The 11,571-nt window shown below is 43.2% G+C and overlaps 1 long non-coding RNA gene across 1 annotated transcript; it reads left to right on the top strand.

Moving 5' to 3' along the window:
* The first annotated feature begins 4,394 nt into the window (after window positions 1–4,394).
* On the top strand, window positions 4,395–7,720 carry LOC122170368. Its single transcript, XR_006171748.1, has 2 exons — window positions 4,395–4,602; window positions 7,612–7,720. It is a non-coding gene; the product is annotated as an uncharacterized LOC122170368 (long non-coding RNA).
* The last annotated feature ends 3,851 nt before the right edge of the window (window positions 7,721–11,571 follow it).

Genomic DNA, 11,571 nt, shown 5'->3' with positions numbered 1-11,571 from the left:
GGAAGGAAGGAAGGAAGGAAGGAAGGTAGGGAGGGAGGGAGGGAGGGAGGGAGGGAGGAGGGAAGGAGGGAAGGCAGGCAGGCAGGCAGGCAGGCAGGCAAGAAGGAAGGAAGGAAGGAAGGAAGAGGAAAAAAGCAGCAGTGGCCACAGCCTCCCTAGTCCCACACCGTTCCCGTCCCCGGTTCCCCCCAGCCGCTCCCGTGCATCCCGCCGGGCGCTGGCGCCCCGGCCTCGCAGCCCCTCTCCCGCCGGTGCCCCATTGTGCGGACACGCGTCCCGCGTCCATCACGCCCGAGGATAAATCAGCCGCGCTACCCCCGCCGGCCCACTTTTTGGATAGCAAAACTGGGGATGGAGGAAAGAGAGGAAAGAAAGGAAAGGGGGGTGGGTGGGAGGGTGGATGTTTTCTGGAGCCTCCCCTCTGAGGTGGTAGGAGGGGGGATTCGGGCCGTAACTGCTGCTGTCTGAGAGGCGACACTCTCCTCGGGGATACGGGGCTACTGCGGCTTCCTGACCCCCGTCTTCAGCGTCCACTGCCATGGGGACACAGTGCCACCTCCCGGCCACCCACGAGAGGGGACCGGGATGCCGTCCGAAGCACTTGGCAGCGGGCTGCAGGGGTGGGAAGAGCCTGGCTCTGCAACGAGAGAGAAATGTGGCTGGAGGTTTGGTGACCATGGTGTGGGAGGAAATTCGGTCTGGCTGATGTCTAAAGAACCACAGCACCATGGGAACCTAGCTAAATGCACGTACAACATCTATAAACCATAGAATCATGGAATTATTAAGACTGGAAAAGAGCTCCCAGATCAAGTCCAGCTGTCTGCCCATCCCCGCCATGCCCACTGACCACGTCCCTCAGTGCCACATCCACACGGTTCTGGAACACCTCCAGGAATGGTGACTCCACCACCTCCCTGGGCAGCCTGTGCCTGCAGCACCGCTTTTTCAGAGAGGAAATGTTTCCTAATATCCAACCTCAACCTCCCCTGGTGCAACTTATAGCCATTGCCTTACATCCTATCACTGTTACCTGGGAGAAGAGGCCTACCCTCACTTCCCCACAACCTCCTTTCAGGTAGTAGTAGAGAACAATAGAGTCTCCCCTGAGCCTCCTCTTCTCCAGACTGAACAACCCCAGTTCCCTCAGCTGCTCTCCATCACACTTATGCTCCGGACCCCTCACATCTCTGTTGCCCTTCTCTACATACAATCCAGGGCCTCAGTATTTTCTTATAGTGAGGGGCCCTCACTAAAGGACACCCCCTGCCTTAGTTGCGTGCATCCACATTGAATCTTCCTTTGGGATTTGTTCAGGAACTTCTAGGAATGCCTCTTCTACTTGATGCTCCCTCAGATTGAGCAGGACACCTGAACCAGGGATTCAGGTATCCACCCACAGGAAGGGACATCCCTGCCCAAACCACAGAACACTTGGGGGAAGTCACTGGGCTTGGGAAAGTCACTGCTCTCAAACACTGACTGAAGGCAGAGAGGGGAGAGAGTACTTTGAAAAGTAGCCAAAGTCCATGGTGCTTTGAACTTGTTTTGTGCTGGCCAGTGAAAGCAGCCAACTTTCTGTGCAAAGAGCCCTTTCTGTTGTGGCTGAGCAGCATGGCCATAAATAGATGTGCGTGTAGTGTGCTTGTGCCAGGAACAGGGGTATTTTGAAGGGATACATGGGGAATTTAGGTGGAGGCAATAAAATGGCAAATCCTGGCTAGCAATGTCACTGTGGGGCAAAGGATCTGTGCTTGGTACACTGAATCAGGGCTTCAAAGGCAGCTCAGGTAATTTGGATTCTGAAACTGTCCAAGGTAACCAGGCCTGATGCAATCTTGTGTTCATACTGCAATGACATTGGCTTGATCTGTGGAGCAAATATCAACCTGCATGCACACACAAACATACACCTTTGCTCCAGAACAAGAGAATTTGGGAATTCCTTCTGGCAAAAAGCTTTGCTTCCTGCAGTCCCAGTGCTTTGTGCTACCAGGCAGCTTGTGGAGGTTCTCACTGATTAAACAGAGAACTGATGGCAATGCACTGGTGAGGTTATTATGATTACTAGCAATAAATTAGAAACTTGCAATATAAATAGAAAAAAAAGAGAGAATGGTAAGAGTCAGAACCAGCAAATTGCGAAGATTTGCCATGCACAGTACTTTGCATACTCAGTGTTTCACTTTGCCTTGCAATTACTGTCCAGGTAGAGTGAGCAGAAGGTCTAAAACACAAGAAAAGGGGAAGGATGGGAGAAAGGAAGAAAAGTAAATGGACGTAAAATCCACAGAAAAGGAAAAAAAAAAAAAGGATGATCAAAGGTTTGTGAAAAGAGAAAGAAATAAAGAGAGAAAAAGGAAGGCAAAAATAAATGACAGCAGATGTGGTTTATGGCTGTGGATGGCACAGACATTTTGGCCAGCTGTAAGACACACATGTAAGCTTTTAGAAATCTAATTGAAAAATATACCACATAGAGAATCATGGCCTGTGGGAAAAGCAAGGAGCAAATAAGATGAATTGATGGAAACTGTCCTGCCCTACATAGGGAATACTATAATCAATGCTATTGCCATCCTAATCTCACCGCCTTAAGGTGACCTCCAATGTCTCTGTCATGAACAAGGCCATGTCAGGTGTTGCGCAAACGTAGGACAGAGAATGCTGCCTCCTGTAGTGAACTCATAGACTGAACAATTCAAAAACATTAGGTTTGATGCTGCTGGCAATTAGGAAGGCTAACCTCCCTTTCTACTACTGGACCATCTCTCCTTGTCTGAAAAATGGATATATTCACATGCAAAGCAATGAGTTACTGCAGATCCACATCATACAGCAGATAATATAGATTGGGCATTAGGAAAAAGTGTTCTGTGATAAAGATGGCAAGGCACTGGAGTAGGTTGCCTGGAGAGGTAGTGGATGCCCCATCCCTGGGACACTCAAAGTCAGTCTGGAAGGTCTCTGAGCACCCTGATCTAGCTGTTCATTGCAGAGGGCCTTCATTGAACTAGATGGCCTTTAATGGTCCTTCTCAACTCAAACAATTACTTGATTTTATGACTTCAGTGGGCTGGTTTCTGAGCCTTTGGTCATGGTGCTGAACATGGGTTTGGACTAGGATACCTGCAAGTGGATCCCTACTGTGATGTTGATCAGATTTGATAGTTATTGGATTTCTTATTTACAAATAATTCACATCACATCTATGCAAAAACTCACCATTCTGAATTCACTCTAGTACATGCAGTAGGGATTCCCTCATGCCTAAAGCAATCATGAAGAGCTGATTCTTCTGTTCTATAGAAAAGAGTAATGGAGCTCTCTTCTATGTTCATCACAAAAATGTAGCAAGACTACCTGCCTTGTCATAGCTTGTCTTAGTGTGGACTCCATCTTTCCAAATAGCAAAATAGACCTTGACCAGTTGTTCAGATTTGTTCATTTATTCCACCTGTCATCTTGTATCAATCTATAATTTTCAATCAATTATCTCAAAGGGAAGAACCTGGAACACAGGCAGCTCCATACAAATGCACAGAAGAACTTCTTTCCTGTGAGGGTGCAAGAACATTGGAACAAGCTGCCCAGAGAGACAGACTCCTGTGGAGATATTGAAGATCCATTTGGACATCTACCTGCTGTAGGGAACACATTTTATCAGAGAGTTGAGCTCAATGATCTCCAGAGGTCCTTTCCAATCCCTACAATTTTATGATTCTGTGATTCCCTTCGGTGACTCTTTCCAAACCAAATCTGGGCTGATTTATATCAACTCTTTGTGCTAAACCTTTTCCAAATTCCTTCTTACCCTTGAAGCTCTCCATGGCTGTCATTTCATGCAAGGACACATACACCTTTGGTAATTCTTTTGCATCCTCCATTTTTTTTCCTTTATCTTCTTCACTTTTCCATGTCCAGACACATATTCCAGAGTAATATTTACATGGCTGACTCCTGTCTCATGCTTCTTTTATGTTTGGCCTCTGTTATCTCATTGCCTGGTGTAACGAGCTGTGCCTCCTGCTCTCTGACCTCTTGGATGCCCTGCTAAAAGACAAACACTGCTGTGCGCCGTGCCCCATGTCTGGCATGCAATGAGAGACTCCTGGAGAACATCTGATCTCTGATCATGTGGAGTGATCCCTAATGGGCAGCCCACCTGATGCTGAACACACACAGCCATAGGAAGACTGAGCCAGAGACAGAGCACAGATGTGCAGGAATGAAAGTGGTGGCTGAATCAGGAGGAGGAGAGCTGCTGATTAAATGCATGTTGCTCATCTCCAGCGTGCAGAGATAAAAACAATATGCTGGAGTGCTCTTATGGGGATCCGGGGGGCCTGGCTAGTCCATATGCCAGGACAGGGTGGGTGGGTAGGGGGTGTGGAATGAGAACGCCCCTTTGGCACAGCATCCAGGGGAGGGAGCTGGAGAAGAGAATGGGTTTGCCTTGCTTGCTCCACTTTAAATACCTTTGCACAGTGTTCTGGCCACTGTGGTAAGGTCAGAAGGCTTTACTTGCAGTTTCTGTGTGAGCACTGTCTCCTCTTCACCATGGATGCACAGCACTGCAAGATGAATGGAGACTCCTTCCAGGTGAGCAGTGGGGCCCCTCTCTAATCCTAATCCTAACTGTAAACCTGACCCTAACTGCAACCCTAACCCTAACTGTAACCCTAAGCCCATATGCTTGCAAATCTTGTTCTCTGCTCTCCAAGATGCCCACAGTGGGAGAAAATAAGGTGCATGTCTCATGCTTTGCAGTCTTTGGTTGCCACCGTTACCCTTTTTGGCAGCTGGTGGTGTTATGCTCACAGACGTGCAGTAGGAATGAAAATGAAAACATTACCAAAGGGGAAAGGAAGGAGAAATGACAGAGAATGGACAGGGATCCTTGCCTATATGGCAAATAGAAGATGCAGCAGAAAAGATCGGCAGCTTAAACCTGAGTAATGAAAGCAAACTGTTAAAGTAAAGCAGCTGAAGTTATGTGCTCCTGTGGCAGAGCTATTTGTTAACTTTCTGCACTCTGACAACATTTTTGTAATCTTTGCTGACTTTGAAACCTTTGTTTTGGAAAATTCAGGAAAATACTGAAATTCATGACTTTTGGTTACAGGCACTGTAGTTACTGCAGGAGCAAGTGATGTTGAGGACAGCATAACTATTTATTAGGATTATTAGTTATTTTGTCCTGCACAATGCCTCTGATGGCAAAGAGAAACTCCAACAGATGTGCAAAAAAAGCTTCATTTTCCAAAAGTGTTCTTGGGGATAGAGGAGCCAAGGAAGCGTGGTTTTCTACTGCTTTGTGTGCTGAATTTCCCCACCAGATTTGCTAGCGGTTCACCATGTTACTTCTCCAGGTTGTTTAATTGGTTGGCCATGGCAAGGTCTGTGGGAGCTGAGCATCTAAATGCCATGAGAAAATGGATACTAAGTGGCTTGGAAACTAGTTCCATTTTCAGAAGTGACTGAGAAATCTTATTTTCTTTGAAATATTCTTTTCTTTTTTTTTTTTTTTCTCCAGTATTTGGTACATCTACTGACTCTGCAACTTAAGACAGAGAGGTGAAAGTTTACTCTCTCTCAAACTGCAGGAAAAACTTTCTTTAACTTCAGCAGTTGTGGAATTTGCTCTGAAGAGCTTTAACTTAACCAGCTCAGAAATAGATTAGAAGACTGGCAGGTCTGTGTTATTGTCCTCCAGTACAGCCATGTGTATTAGAAAGGCAACGTCAATGCCTGTGGCAAGTAGTTAATGAAAAACTTAGATTTGTACTGCACTCAGGCAAATTGTCCTTGCACCTACACATCACTGTTGTAAGAGATAGTGCTAGGTCCAGAAACGAATGCACCTATTTGTCAACTTGTTCTTATTTTACTTCCTGGGAAAAGAGACTTAGAGCTGATTTTTTTTTTTTTTTCCACACAACATCTATAGATCACATATGAATATCATATAGGCAGTATTTCAGTGACAATGAAACAATTTTTTCAACTCTCAATCATCATCACAGAAGTAAAAGAGTAGAATTGACCCAAAACTACAATTAGTCTCTGTATGAGGATAAAAGTCAAGAAATTAGTATAAGAACGGAGAATGGATAAACTGTAATCAACAGTAAAATATATGTATATGTAGTACAAAAAGTTCAGCAATAGATTTGGGTGCCTGTATTTATATGTTGGTTCCAGTGTATGTTGCCTGAACATATATATAGATAGATAGATAAAATCTGGGTACCAGTTACGACATCAATCATTTTAATCTCCCTTCAGCTTGCACTGAAAGCCTCTACCTCTGTGGACAAACACAAACATGCATTAATTTTTGAACTAAGACCTCCCAGTGAACTACATTCAGATGCAGATGTGCAAGAAGTTGATAAGTGTCATCATGTTTGCAGAATTAGTGCTCAGTCCCTACTGCAATGTACCTTATTCTTAAGCACCAACATAAACTAATTTACAAGACTGGGAAAATGAGTGAAAACAGCCTTAAGGTGTCTATTCTCAGCAAATCCATGCTAGTCACCAATAAGAATATATCTGCCTTGGAAAGAAGTCTTCTTTGGAGTGAAGGCAATCTTATGGTGTAGAGAAATCTATTAATATCAAAATTACTCTGGAAATGAAACCAGGTAGAAAGATCTGTTGTTGTTTTTTGGCAGTGAATACTTGCATTAGCAGCAGCTTAAAAGACAGCCCAGAGAATCAGCAATTATGTATTTTATAGAAGAAGATAATTCATTATAATGCTGCCTTAGGACATGTAGTCCCACCAAGAGCTTTATGGCTTCCAAGCAGCTGGATTTCATTATTGATGTCTACTACAAACACTGCCTTTGCTATTTTTAAGGACAATATAGGGAACTGAAACCCTTTATACTCTTATATATTTAACTCTATATATGTTAAATTCAGCAATAGCTATAATGAGGACAGAACCTGACTGAAAATGTAGATCCTAATACAGAAAAATTGGAAGGATAGATACCTTGAGTTGGGTTTTGACCTAGTACTTGTTACATCACACCTCTGTGTGGTTACAAATGTCTGGTGTGATCTTTGAAATGCCAGCCTAACATCATGCGTCCAAGGCCAGCAAAAGTTAAAAAACACAAGTAAGGTCTTCCTGTGAGTTCCAAAAGTTTGTGGTGGTTGTACTTCAAATTACACTGATATTAGAAAAGTTAAGCAACTCGGTGTTGCTCTGTTTTATCCTGAGCAGTAATGAAACGGAAGCCGGGAGGTGTTTCACTGTAGCTGAAACCAAACTAGAGTAATATTTCCAGTGTCCTCTGAGCTTGATACCCTTGAGAAGTAAAGCAGGGCAGAAATGGAGTGAGGTTGTTTTCATTTTTTACTACCTTCCTCACACATGGGACTTAATTTGAAAGACCATATTGTGTGTCTCTACCACCATAAACAAGGGCAGCCCCAAAGCAGTTCTCTTTCCCCTGGAAGCAACAGTTGCTTAAATCCTATTTAAAAGATCTTTATGTTCTCCTTATGTTGCTAATGCAATGCAAAAGAGCGGTGGAGAAAAGCAAAAGCAACTCCTGGGGTGAATTTAATGATTTTCTTTCTTGTTTCTTTCAGGAATCCATGTACATTGAAGAGTCCTCAAACAAAAATGGTGTGATTTCTTTGATTTTCTCTTTGAAAGAAGAAGTTGGGGCACTGGCTAAAGTTCTGCGCACATTTGAGGTAAATATTTTTCTTCAAGAGACCCAACCAGGTATTTGTTTTTTTCCTGTTGCGGCAGCATTTTCTCTGCATGTTCTCAATTCTATTTGATTGCCACTGTGTCATTCTTTTTTTTTTTTTTCTGGAGTTGAAAACACTTGAAGTCCTGGAACAGGAGTAGCCTTTTTAAGCTAAAAGCTTGATTTCAGGATTTTCATTTAAAACCTTTAACTGGCATGAGGGTGAAAAAAAAAAATGCTTTTTTTTTCCTGTGCTTAAGGAGGAAGTATTCCATTGCAACAGCTAAAATAAGAGGCAGAAGTGAACTGGGCAGTAACCTGAGATTGACATTTGAGTAGGTACACGTATAGCGAAGAAAGGCAAATATAGCCTGAGTATGAGCCACGTGGAATGAAGCATTTCTACGTGGAGGAGTAACTATCCTCTGAGCTCCTGTTCACCTCAGTAATCTGATATAAGTGAACCCACCATCTCTCCCTATTGGTAGTTCCACAGAGAGAGTAGGAAGGTACCTCCAAAAAAGGATCAGAAAGGCAGTGTTTTGCAGTTTACTCCCAAGGAACATAGGATCTTGTACTGGCTTATTTGGAAAGCTTTAGGGGAAAAAAGAGCCATTTACCTTCCAGGACGTTGTGTGCCTGTTTATTCTTAAAGAAAAATTTCCCAGATGTCATGGATGCTGTTTAATAAGCGTGAAATCCTTGCAAATCAGAATGGTTATGTTGCAACACATGTAGTTATTTACTCTGTGCTCTCAAGCAAATACTCTGTTACATTGGTTTTGCAACTTAAAGAAAAACAAACAACACAGTATCATCTGTTCATGTCTGAAGGCAGTTCTTTCTGTAGAACACTGTAAATTGTGGCAAACATACTTTCCATTCATAAGCTGAATTGACAAAGAAATGAAATATTTGTGTTCTACTACTACAAATGAAAAAAAAATGAATTATAGAACATATTAAATATGAATTATAGACCATATTTGACTCATTAAGATGAATTGGAATTCATACTAATAAAGCAGACCTTGCCTAAAACTGTGAATTGACGACTGTTATTCAGTCCTGCAAAATGTCTGTATGTTAGCAGCATGTATGGTTTCTAATGAACTAAGGAGGTCTGATGATATTCTATCACTAAATGCATTACCATCTTCTAAGGAAATTATTATCATTTTTAAAGGAAAACTCTGGTATGGGAAGGAGATATGTAGCTGCTTCAAGGATGTAACATTTCTAGCCCCAAAGCAGGTACCTAAATGAGGCCAGCTAAATCATGGCTTTCAATCATGACCGATGGCAGCCAAAAAGACAGAAATTCAGGTAAAGATACCAGCACTTTTGAGTGAGTGGATTGATGATTTGACTAGATGATCTTAGTGATCTTTTTCAAGCTTACTGATTATGTGATTCTGTAATTTTTTGATTAGTATCCCAGTGAGGTCAGTTCTTTCTCTGAATATTTACAGCCTCCCCCCAGTACCAAGATTTACAAAAGACCTGGCATAGGTGCTCTTATGCAAGCTTTGCACTCTGTTGGCAACTCAGTAGAAAAATTGATGGATCTCTCCTTGTGTAAGAGTGAAGGGCCTTTATGTCTGAAGCAACTTCTTCCATTCCTGCTTGATAAAAACAGATGTCAGATTCAAGTTAGTGGTAGGAGTAGGTCCAGAACCACTGTTGGTGGGCTCTTCTGTAGACTGAGACCAACCCCCCCCCCCCCACCTTGTCCCAAGAGATGGTTGTGGCCTAAGGAAATGTGTCAAGTTGGTCTGAGTGGTACAGGGAGGAGATGTGGGTGCGGCTCTTCTGTCTGTTGCTGCCTTGTGTAGCCATATGTAGTGGGAAAAAAAGAAAACAAAAACCCCACAGTATGGGGTCAGACTGTTCCCTAGAGCAGCAGCACTGCTGCAGCTGACAGCCTTTGCTGTGGTTTCATCTGGCAGGTAGCTGATCGCCACACAGTCTTTCACTCGCTTCCCCCCACTTTCCAGTGGGATGGGGGAGAGATTAGGGAAAAAAAAACAAACAAAAAAAACAAAGTAGAATTTGTGGGCTGAAATAAAACTATTTACTTAAATAGAGAAATGGAAAAGAATAATAGTTATGACTCTCTCTCTATATATGACTGCATATAACCAGTGCTGCACAAGCAATTGCTCACCACCCACTGATTGATGTCTACCTAGCCCCCCAGCAAGTGGAAGAATGCCAGATTAACTCCCACCCCCTTCAAAACTCCTTCCACATTATGTCATATGGTATGGAATATCCCTTTTGCCATTTTCACTCAGGTGTCCTAATTTTGTTCTCTCCCAGCTCCTGGAGCCCTTTGCTGTGAATAGCCTTGGCTCTGTGCAACACTGCTTAACAACAACTATAAACATTGGTGTGTTATCAGCATTGTTTTTCTTCTAGGACCAAAGTCCTAGAAGAGTCATACCAGACACTCTGAAGAAAGCAATTTCACTAGCTAAAATTAAGACACCCCTGCAGAGAGATGAACCTCTGCAGGCACTTGCATCAAGGTTGGCTGCACATGGTGAATTCAGAACCTCCTGGTCATTACCAAGGCTGTATCTGCCCAAGCTGTCAGGGTTTCTCTAGGAACTTGGATGCAGAAATGCAGGTGGAGATCAGCACTCTGCCCTTTCCTTCTGCCAGCTGGCTCTTGTGTGTCTGGCTCTGGTTTTGAGGATTTTGCCTCTTCTATAGCCAACCTATAAATCTGCACTGAGCCTGGAAAGGAGGAGATGGTGGATTAAAAATCTGTAAATATGAGAGTGCTGAAAAAAAATCTCTCAAGAGAAAAGCAAGGTTCCGATTGAGAAGTGAGGACATTAGAAGATACTTGAAGAAATGAGAGACCTAGCAGTGCCACCAGCAGCCAGGCTGCTTTTCTGTGAAGTAGATTTCCATGTGGACAAGGGCAGGTTCTTTCTCCGTGGTTTAAGAGCTGGAGCAAAAATTTCTATTATGTTGCAAGGACTGTTATGTCATTCTTGCATCCCTGCCTAGGATGCAGAAGCATTTGCTCACATGCAAGCTCACATCCTGCATGTACTCCACTTTCACACTGGGTTGACACTTGACCAGGTATTAGCTTCTATTCTAAGCTGGCCTTTAGTGGAGCAGGAGCCTGAGGGGAGCTGCTCTGTTCTCAGCCTGGCCCTGCCCATAGGTAATAGAAGGCCCAGAAACAATGTCACATCAAGCACCATGGTTGCTCCCTAGTCTAGATGGGGAGCAAAACTCCAAAAGAAGCACCCAATGAAAAGTTCTCAGATCCAAACAGAGCTCAGATGAACTGGGTAAGCCTTTGCTGTGGGCAGGGTGGACTGAAGGTAGGGACACCACCTATGCAGGCAGGTGAAGGCACAAGGCCAGTCACTACAGAATGCTCGTGTCACAGAATTACATCCAGTAACTGTGACACCAAATTTAAGGAATTTTAGTGTGTCCTGCAAAATTGTTGGTTAGTGTTCATCCTACTCAAACATCTTTCAAAATTGCTCATGCAGCTGACAGAGTGCCACTTGCTCTTACATCTACTTTTGGCTCAGAGACCAAAACTCTTTTTTTTGTTAAGGTCTTAGTTGCACAGAAGATGGCTGTGGTAACAACTGTTGCTTTACATGTGTAGCTTAAGTTTTTTTCTAAGGAATCTCCTCTACGTGCTCTTATCAGCTCCTTATGTCTACTGACTTTACGTTCAAAACCTTCTTTATTATATCCACTTTTCTTCATATTTGCTTGTTTCATATTCTCTCTAATATATTTCAGTGTTAGGTCAGTGCACAACCTCCAAAAAAAAAAAAAAAAAAAAAAAAAAAAAAAAAAAAAAAAAAAA

This window comes from Centrocercus urophasianus, unplaced genomic scaffold, assembly GCF_019232065.1.
Source record: "Centrocercus urophasianus isolate 14NV4802_14NV808 unplaced genomic scaffold, USGS_Curo_1.0 seq_682, whole genome shotgun sequence".
Lineage (NCBI taxonomy): Eukaryota > Metazoa > Chordata > Aves > Galliformes > Phasianidae > Centrocercus > Centrocercus urophasianus.
Note: the sequence above shows the minus strand (reverse complement) of the source record. Positions and strands in the feature narration are given on the sequence as shown.